Below are 10,859 nucleotides of genomic sequence, written 5' to 3'. Positions count from 1 at the left end.
TATCTTCTCCATGAAGTTTGTCCCAATTCCCAACTGCTTCTCTTCTCTCTAATCTGCTAAGGCTCAAGATAGTGTTGTTGCTGTTGTTTTTAATACAGTAGAAGCTCGAAAAAGATTTATTTAGTGAGTGAAGAGCAGCTAACAAAGAAACCTTAATTGTTGGAAAGGCTATCGGACTTACTGAGAGTAGCTGCAAAGGATAATGACAGCCTCTCTAATAACACTACGATATCCATATGCCTAAATGGACTGATCTTTTTAATTCCTATCACACTGTGTAAAGCCTACTTTGATCCCTGAAATCAGGGGTGTCTATGAAAAAATGAACTTATGGCATATACTGAATGCTTATGACATATTAGGCACTATTCTTGGTGCTTTAAGTGATTTAACTCATTGTAGTCTCACAACAGCCAGGTGAGGAGGGAATATTACCTCGTTTCATAGAAGAGGAAGCGGAGGGTCTGCACAGTTAAGTAACTGGCCCAAGGTTATACATGTAGTAAAGGGCAGGGCTAGGAACTCAAACAGATCAGGCAAAGCTGTAATCTCATAATGTCTTCAATAGAAATGTGTATGGAGAGGCTTCTAGTCAGCTATTCTAGGGGTTAAAAAAAAAAACAAAAAAACTTTGTCAATAGAATATGCTTGGAAATTGTGACCACATAGTCAAACAAAGCCATGAAGAGATTCAGTGTCAATTACGTATCTGTTAGTACGCCCAAGAGTTGATTGTCCTACAAGACAGAATGTGAAGGATTCTGCCAAGTTCAAAGGTGTCCAGATTTAGATATAAAGGACAGTTATATATTCTAAATGATTAAGAAATGCACAACCTAAATATTTGTTCATTGTTGTAGCCATTTGTGCGTGTGAGGACCGAAGATTCTAACCTGACTTGGAAAAAGGTAAAGATATGACTCACTATCTTGAGCAAATGAACTTCCTTTTTGGGGGGGGGGGGATACAATGAATATAAGTAAGGCTCAGAATGTTACATCAGTGTCTCAGACAAGGATCTAGTGTTTCAACCAAAACCTCTGCTCATCAAGAAAACCACAGTACACTGAAAAGGCAGATCAAAAAATTTACTTGGGAAGGCATCACCCAAATTGTTTGGTAGGACATAACTGTTTTCTTAGTAGGTAAGAAGCTTTTAACTCCAGAAAGATTTAGAGTAAGTACAGAAGTGTTGTTTTTTTTTTTTTTTAAAGATTTTATTTATTTATTTGAGAGAGAGAGAATGAGAGACAGAGAGCATGAGAGGGAGGAGGGTCAGAGGGAGAAGCAGACTCCCTGCCGAGCAGGGAGCCCAATGCGGGACTCGATCCTGGGACTCCAGGATCATGACCTGAGCCGAAGGCAGTCGCTTAACCAACTGAGCCACCCAGGCGCCCAGAAGTGTTTTTTAATGTAGGTAATTGTTCTGTTTAAGAACACTTGACCTATAGGAATAAGAGGTCAGCCCATTAGACTTTTAAGTACAATTCCTGCAAAGTTATATATAGTGTTGAAACATTAAAGAGAAGTTAACAATCACCATACTTAGAAGTTAAAATTTATTAGATATGTAAGACTTTCTTGACTTCTTGAAAGTGCTTACTAGATACCAAAGGAGGTAGCTGTATGCAGTAAATTTATAAATGCGGTATACAAAGGGAAATAAAAAGTTGGAAGGTATTTAATCAAGTAATAGTATAAATAAGACCAAATTTTAAAGGACCATGATTTCTAAAATTTGCAAGATTTATAAATATGATTAAGATTTGTAAACTAAATTTAAAAACATAAGGAAGCGCTTCCTCGGATATTAACATTAATAAATTTCATGTTACCTTTTAAAAATTCAAATTAGGGCGCCTGGGTGGCTCAGTCGTTAAGCGTCTGCCTTCGGCTCAGGTCATGATCCCAGGGTCCTGGGATCGAGTCCCACCCCTGCTTCTCCCTCTCCCACTCCCCCTGCTTGTGTTCCTGCTCTCGCTATGTCTCTCTCTGTTAAATAAATAAATAAAATCTTAAAAAAAAAAAAAATTCAAATTAACTTCAGAATAGTCTTTCAGTATGCAAGACTAACAGTGGCAATTGGGCTGTTTCTCTCCCAGCTAAAGTTGGTGTTCATTAGGTGGTCAACTTAATGTTTCATCCCACAGAATTGGCTGGACTGTCCAGTTATTCTTTATTTTGGTTTGAACCTTCCTCACTTTGTAGGAGATGAGATTATAGCTTCCGAAATATTGAGATGAGAAGTAGCAGCACTAATCTACTGATCTCTTCAATTTTTCGTTTATTGGCTTACTTCAATAGAGGAACTTGGCATTTCTCAACTCCAGCTGTATACTGGAATCCTGTGAATAGCTTTTGGAAAGTGCTTATGCCAAGATCTGATCCCAGACCAACGAGAATCTCTGGGGATGTGGTGCAGGCATTTTGTTTTGAAGTTTCTGGATGATGGTAACGACAGGAAGAGTTGAGAAGCACTTGTGCAACAGTGTGAGCCTACCATGGTCTGGAGTGCTGGTGCTGTCCAACAGAACTTTCTGCAATCATGGAAATTGCTGTAGACTGAATGCTTATGTCCCCCCCAAATTCATATGCTGAAATCCTAACCCCCAGTGTGATGGTATTTGGAGGCAGGGCCTTTGGGAGGTGATTAGGTCATGAGGGTAGAAACCTCACCCATGGGATTAGTGCCTCTGTCAAACAGACCCCAGAGAGCTCCCTCACCCCTTCTGCTATGTGAGGACACAGCAAGAAGATGGCCATCTATGAACCAGGACACTATGACCCTCACCAGACACTGAGTCTGCCGGCACCTTGATCTTGGACTTCCAGCCTCTGTAATCATGAGAAATTTTTGTTGTTTATAACCCACCCACGCTATGGTATTGGTAGAGCAGCCTGAACAGACTAAGACAGAAATGTTCCATAAATCTGTTGTCCAATATGGTAGCCACTAGCTAGGTCGAGCTCCTAAATTTTTTATTTTAATTCAAACTTAAATCTACATAGCTACAGGAGGTTGGTGATTACTGTGTTGGGCAGCACAGTTTGGCAGGCCTAGGCCATTTAAAATGATCTGAGTTTATGATTATATAGGTGCTGAATGGTCTTTTTTTGATACTGGACCACACCAGTCCAAACTTACTACTTTTGTCTCTTGGGGTACTTCATGCTAGCTTCTTGATGAAGCCTCTAGTGGTATGAAAGGATAACTCAAAGCTTATATAGGCTCTGGGAATATTAGGACTTTGGATTTACTGATGGTCTTTTACTCATTTATGCTGGCAGTTTGTTTCTTGGACTTTAAACTTTACTGAATAATGAGCAAAGGCCTTCAGAATTAAAAATTTCTTAAGTGTCAAAGCAGTGGAGCAATTAAACTCTTGGAAAAGGTCATCTTCACTCCTTGGCATCTGATAGTGTTTTTCAACTGGAGGTTGTGACCTTTGTCTTGGATGATGGAGAGTTTCCATGGATTGGGGCAGTGGCCTGAGTTTCAAAGCTAAATATAGGTCATTGGCAATGGCAGCTTCATTCTGAGTCTCATCGAAACCATGTCCTATTAATGAATGTGGGGCATTAGTGGCTGGGGGGTAACGTCTTGAGAAAAACCAGAAACACGCCACAGATACAGAAGTCTTTCTCAGATGTAACTTGCTATTGAGCACAACTAAGTTCTATTTTAACCCACTTTTAAAAATAATTTGTAAATTGTGGGTTGCTATTTAAAAAAAAAAGGGTTAAAAATACACACATATATGATTCATTGGCAAATGTGAAATGTAATATTCATGCTGAGGCATAAGAAGAATCCTCCTTCAGGTCATTGCTCAACTCTTCCCTTTTCAGTGAGGCTATCCTGACAACCCTATTCAATATTTCAATATATGTGTATTCATATATTTACCAAATATTAAATGACATCCTTTTAAGTTCAGCATATTTCAAAGTCAAAATATTTATCATGGCAAGTGCCATCTGATTCTCTAGAGCAGGGTCTCACAGGGGATCAGGAACATCAGCAGCAACTGGGAGCTTGCCAGAAATGCAGCTTCTCAGGCCCCACCCCAGACCAACTGAGCCAGGAACCCTAGCTGTGGGGCCCAGCAATCTGTGTTTTAGGTGATTCTGGGGCACACTGATGTTTGAGATCCACTGATCTAGAGTACACTGAATCCCCCAAAAATGTCCCAGAGGGGTAGACTTCCATACATCCCAAACCTGGTTAAGATCAAAACATTTTGTACATAAAACTGAACTTGTATGTTGTGAAATAGACACCAACATTCTATTTGGACCTAGTGTTATGAATCATGAATTTACCCAGTTCAACTAAGCCTCACTGAATCTCTAGTCTTTGATCTTTTTTTTCCCTATAAAAATCAAACTCCTGAAAGAATTTCATGAGATGTTCCTGAAGAGATAAAATGCAATACAAGTGTGCCTTCAGCAAATTCAACACACAAAAATTCAAAAGTATACAACTGATAAGTTTGGTAGCCAATTACTGTTTTTATGAAAATATTAGATTTATAAGATGATTCACTGGAGGATTCATTTAAACAGTGATGTCATACAGTGCATTTAAAATAAGTCCATTTACAGAACATAAATTTTACAAATGTCTAATGTGATAGTATAGAAGTGTAGGTAAGTATAAAGTCTCTGATTTCAAACATCCCAGGTTCAGACTCCATCTTTTTCATTTACTGGGTAACCTGGGTCAAACCCTTCTAAGCCTCAGTTTCCTCATCTGTAAGATGGGTATAATAATTGTCCTATCTCCAAAGTTTGTGTGAGAATTTAAGGATATAATAAAGGTAGCATTTAGCTAGAAGCTGGAACATAGTAAGGTCTGATTAAATGTTTGTTTTAGTTTAGTTTTGTTTTTAGTTAGCTGCCTTTGTGTCCAGTCTGGTCTCTATGAAAACAGATATTTATGTTTTATCACTCAAGAATGTTCATACAAAGCAGTTAAAGTTCATACAAAGCAAATAGAAGCTAACCATATTGAACACGGGTTCAATACCCGCTGAGCAGGTATTCAGTATTCACCCTTCCAAGGGCTCTTCTCTAGCCAAAGTAATCATGGGAATTTTAATCTCCTTGTCCATGACTGGGTAAGGTATGAGCATGTCCTATAAACCTAGTCAATGAGCTGTTAAGAAGCAGTGTGCTGTGGGCCACTGGGAAAGAATTTCTTCCCTTATAAAAGGATGCATTAAGAGAAACTCTCTTCCCTTTGGAAATTGTAATATCAAGCTACAATGCTTGGAGCTGCAGCAGCCACATTGTGACTATGAGGAAAGACATTGCTGACATTGTGGCAATGTAAAAGAAAGGAACCTGCTAAGGAACTTGGTAACGCTGTTGAGCTACTGAACCAAACCTAGAACTGGCTTCCTTCCTGTTACTGATTTAGTTGAAATAATACATGTCCATATTTTCTATGCCACTATCAGTAAAGTTCTACGTTAGTACAAAAGCAAACTAAATGACATAATACATCTATAGCTAGTATGGATTAATTGGCTTTATGACAAAATAATTTGATGACTTTATTCTTGAGGTCATCTTAAACCACATATAGAGAATCCTTAATGAAGAGATCCTTCTCCAAATCAACTGCATGTAACAGCAGTCTTACTTTCCTGCTCCATATCTGATGTGCTTAACTAATTAACTATTAGCTAAGTGTGTAATTATGTTATCTTTGTAAATGAAAATGTTTGTTTTTATTTTAAAAATTTGTTATATCTATTGTTAAAAATATTACAGATTTTTAAATAAAAATAAATATTTTAATTTTGACATAATCCTTTAACACTGCAATCATATTTCCCTGCTTCATTTCACAATTTATATTTACATTGACAGTTTTTTCATGACAAAGTGAACAAAATGTACAAAATGAGGCTCTACCACATTCAAAAGTTTTCATTAAATGGACCTTACAATGACACACCCTAAATTCCTACTACCAGAGTGATCTCCATTTCTCTTCACAAGCAAATAAGTTTATGTTTTATTTCTCACTTTGCAATAGAAATTTGTATTAGTTAATTGTCTATTTATACAGCATCTATTTGGGTTGTATCTAAAATCTGAGGCTATTTTCCCCTCAATGTGTGAATATTTGGTGCCCAAATAATGGTCCTTCAATAGAAGGGCACTTGTTAAGTTATCTGATTGTATTTAAATTTAAAAAAAATTTCTTTTACTCCAGAAATCTCATTTGGTCTTTATTTCCAAATGGGAGCCCCCCACATCTAACACCTTAGATTAGAACTTTGAACCTTCTTGGACAATAAACTCCATGAAAGCAGGGATGCTTGGCTCACCTTAATATTATACCCCAGCATCTTAGCATGATAGCAAATAATAGGTAGGAGAAATCTAAAATAAATAAATCTCCAAATAAAAATAAATGTTGAACAAATCAAATAGAAAGTAAAACCCTTTCATCTTTTTCATAAAGAAACAATTTCTTTGCTTTACCTTCTCTTTAGACTCTCCATTTAAGAGAGTATACTGCAAATACCCATTTTGTCTATTACTTTCCCCTTCTCTTTCCTCGCAAAACCACGCTGAGGACAGTAGTGAATCTGTATGGTCTTGTGGAAAGTAATGATATGTCCAAGAAACAGCAGAGGTAAATATGCACAAGAAGTGGGTGGAATTGGAAACATACAATTTCAGGTCTGTATTGAACTTGGTTTTCTGAGGACAAAATTTTTAGCTATTTTTCCTTCTTCTAAACAAGTTCATTCCAAGGTATATTAGATTGGTCCTGGCTAATATTTTTAGCATTTATGTTAGGTCATCTTAATATCTCTTCCCTTTGTTATCTCATCTTTCCTAATAGGTTTGGCTAACCTGAAAATTTCCTCAATTTTTAGCAATGCTAATGAGTACAAATTAATAAATTAGGAAATTGTATTGGTTCATTACATTAAGTCTTAATAAAATTTTCAGCTTATTTCTGTTATTGATCAAACTCCATAATTTCAAGTTTCTCTGAGGTTTATTGTTTAGAATTTGATTTACAGACTCCATGTCTTTGGCGTCATTTATTTATTTTTTCTGCAACCTGTTTTTGGCTATTTCACTACTCATTGACCCCTCCCTTCCACCAGAGGGATGGGCAGGATAAAAAAAATATGATATGACATTTTAATGTAGTCAATTTTGCTACTTGCTACTATCTCTGATAAAATGGTGTACAAGAAAGAAATAAATGTGTAATTATTAACTAAAATGACATTTCAGGATTTTTTAAAAATAATTTTTTTTATTGTTCATGATCTAGCAACTGTTACTATGGAAAACTGAGTTCTCTCTAGACTACATCTAATAAATAAAGATTTTTTTCATGATAAAAACATAGTTTATAATAATTCTAATCTAAATCACACCAAACTCATGAACTAATGCCCACAAAAATATTGCCAGTTAAAAAAAGAATTAATGTCCAAAGAATCCAGAGCTAAAATGAAGCACAAGGTGGATTTAAAAATGGAGAATAATATAAAATAATAAATTGTTTTTGCCTTATAGATTTAAACCTCCTTACCTACCTAGTGATGTAAGAGGCACATATGAAAGAATATCTTGAATATAAATATATATGGATGATTTTAAAAAGTGAAGATTTAACTATAATGGTTACTTCATAATCAATGATGTAATAGTCAATGATGTAGGAGAACAAAGAGCATTGCATAGCTACATATGGACTTCATAGCATCAGTTTGTTTTTAAAAGGGGGGCTACAATATATAAACATTTTTAGTTTTTGCAAATTAAAATAAAATATCTCACCAGCTGAATAACAGAATATTTTAGCAACAAACATATTGGGAAGTATATTTTATTCAGTAGATCAACTTTAGAATAAACTCTCCAGAATAACCAGAGGGTTAGATAGTATATTTACACCTGCTGTATTTCATTCTATAAATAATCTATAATGTCAAAACTAGTCTTGATGGGGGCATTCAAGTTTTATAAAGAGATAAAATGTTACAGTGGACATTTTCAAATTTTTATAGCATAGTATAAACAAAGTATGGACATGATACATAATTATTTTTGAAGTTCAAGGAAAAGAGTCCTATCGAAATAAATTACATGGACACAAAAATGAGAAATACTATTTTTAGCCATTTTCACACATTCTTTTACTTCAGAATTTTAAATCATTAGTGAAATAAGCATTTATCTATTTCAAAGTGAATAAAAACAGTAACTCCAGAAATTTTCACTCTCTCAAGAAATTATTCAATCATACGGTAAGGTGGTCTAGGATAGTATTTCAGTTGTTTTTATTTTATTTGGCAAAATAATCTGTTTTTAGATACAATTATTGATTCCTCCCACTTTCTTTCTGAATGAAGGATATACTTACTATCTTCATAAACAACTAAAATGTTCACAGAGACGGGTATAACCTATGTCATATTGTAATATACATTTTGTTCTTAGGAGGCTTTGGGCCTAAACCCCATATTCTCTAATCAGATAACTCTCAATAAGGACAAAGATGAAAAACATTTACTTGCATTTAGATACATGAATACCAGCATTTTTAAAGTTAGAAGCAGTTGTGTACATATTCTCAAAAAATTACCTTATTCCAAAATATTTGCTCTTTTAAAAACATAGTTCAAAACATACCTAAATTCAACTGAAGTATCATTTCAAAATAAATAATAATGTAGGCATTATTACATGTCAAACTACTAGAAAATTCCCTGGAGAAACTTAGAATAGTTATTTAAGAAATCCCTAGGTTCAAAACGAAATTCAACTTTTACAATGTTGAGTGAACTAAAACTCAAACGTTTTGTTATATTGGAAAAACATTAGCACGTGTGGTATTGTGATATAGACAAAATGCAAAATGTTACCGAGGCAAGAGAAAGTAAACCAACAGCTTATTATTGAAAAATTCTGATCTAGAGATCATCAGATCAGATAAAACACAACTGCAAACTGCACGCTTGTCCCTGATGCTCCCTGAACGGGTTGTGACGACATGTCTGCTCTCACCCACGGTTCACAGTTCACAACAAACATTTAAAAAATACAACTGAATAATTCCTCTGACCAAATTGAACTTTCTTTAAGGAAATAAAGGGATAAGATAATAGATCAAATCTTGCCCCACCTCTTTTTTTTTCCTCCTTTTTTCTTTTAGTGAAACTGACATAAATTGTTAAGGAGCACTACAGCGCCACCAACACAGATCAATGCAAAACAAAAAAGATCTCCCACCGTGTGCAAAAAGAAAAAAAAAAATTAGAAAAATGCCAAAAATTACAAAATGTCTCCCAAATGTACCTTTTTGGAGAAAAACAAGCTAGATCTGCAAAGATTATCTAATGAAGAGCTTCAAAGAATTAATATCATGGAATACAAGTTTAGATCTGATCAGCAAATAAAAGATCCACTATTTAGTAACAGCCATAACTTAATATAAACCCGGTTATGTCAATCTCCACCTTCATTATACCAAGGGCAGCTTTTCTGTAGTTTGTATCCAAGTAATCCATCAAGAAAACCACAATAGGCCTATTTAAAAAAAAAAAAGAAAAGAAAAGAAAAAAGAAACAAAACTACATCCATAGTTTGCCTGCTGATCATTCAGTCCTGGACAAATTAGGTAACAGATAATTTTTATAAAGAGGATATGCACATATTTGCCATTACCAACATTGCTGGCACAAAACAAGTCCATCTTGAAATAGCTGAGTTCCCCTGTAGTTCACAATAATTAAAGTGTAATTCATATTACAAATATTTAGCTTTAATAATGAAAAAAAAAAAAAAACTATGTGTGTTTTTTTTTTTTTCTTTTAGTAAAAATGTACCAGACAAGATTAGGTGGAATATGCAGAGACCAAAGCTAAAGAAAAAATACAAAGATTGGTTTTGTTAGAAGAAACACAATGAAAATCCTCTTTATCTGGTAGCTCATCCAAAGATCTAATGACATAAATGTTTAAAATTACAAACTTACCGTCAGTGTAGGCAAAGAAGAAGCCAGTTCTTGAAAAATAATTGTAACAATATAGGCTGGATACTTGTGTCCCTAGAAACAACAGCCTCCAGGCAGCATATGGATCTTCAAACATCTTTAAAATACTTGGTAAATAAAAAGTAATACTTTCTTCCATGATCGGCGGCTGAGTGGGGTGGCTTCCCCCAGGGTCTGGGGGCGTTTGGGGAAAATCGGAGGAAGATCCACGAAGATTAAAAGCAGAGGAGGCCGCGGCAGCCACAAGACTCTGGGGTTAACAACTTTGCGATGGCGAGCAGGCGCGCTCTGATTGGCGGGGAGGGCAGGGCCCCTCCAGTCGGCGCTCCCCGCCCCCCCGCCTCCTGCAGCTCGGGAAAATGCAGCGTGTGTGCCATTTTACACTGGGCTCTTAAAAGCACAGCCAGCCAGATGACAAAAGTCTAAGCTCGCGCTTAAGTGACACTGCAAAACAATAGCGCCCACGAGTGCCTGCGAGCTCGGGAAGATGCCCTTTTTAACGTCTCAAGGATCGCTCCTATCTGCTGTGTGTGGGTTTTTACGGAATACAGCGCCCTTCTTGAGCAAACTGTTCATCGCTTCGCGAACGTCCATATGCAGTTAGGACACAAACATGGCCATTCGAAAACTCTTGCCATCAAAACAATTTTGATTTGACATCATTAGGTCCCTGAAGAAGGCGGGCATCCAGGAACAAAATTCACGACTCCTGCAGCTCAGGGAGCTTCAATTCCTCGTAAAAACAGAATTCGTTAGCCGCAATAACTACCATTTGTGCAAAGAATGAAAATGAAAGGGTTTGAGTGGCTAAATTTAAAAC

The 10,859-nt window shown here is 36.0% G+C and overlaps 1 protein-coding gene across 1 annotated transcript in view; it reads right to left on the bottom strand.

Annotated features, from left to right (window-relative positions):
- Positions 1–10,295, bottom strand: part of EPC1 (enhancer of polycomb homolog 1) — a 96,083-nt gene extending 85,788 nt beyond the window's left edge. The window contains exon 1 of the mRNA XM_034987171.1: positions 10,022–10,295. The gene's annotated coding sequence lies outside the window, so the exon portion shown is untranslated. The remainder of the gene's footprint in view (positions 1–10,021) is intronic.
- Between the last annotated feature and the right edge of the window lie 564 nt (positions 10,296–10,859).

Source organism: Mirounga leonina, unplaced genomic scaffold (assembly GCF_011800145.1).
Source record: "Mirounga leonina isolate KUSES-001 unplaced genomic scaffold, KU_Mleo_1.0 Mir_413, whole genome shotgun sequence".
Taxonomy (NCBI): domain Eukaryota; kingdom Metazoa; phylum Chordata; class Mammalia; order Carnivora; family Phocidae; genus Mirounga; species Mirounga leonina.
Note: the sequence above shows the minus strand (reverse complement) of the source record. Positions and strands in the feature narration are given on the sequence as shown.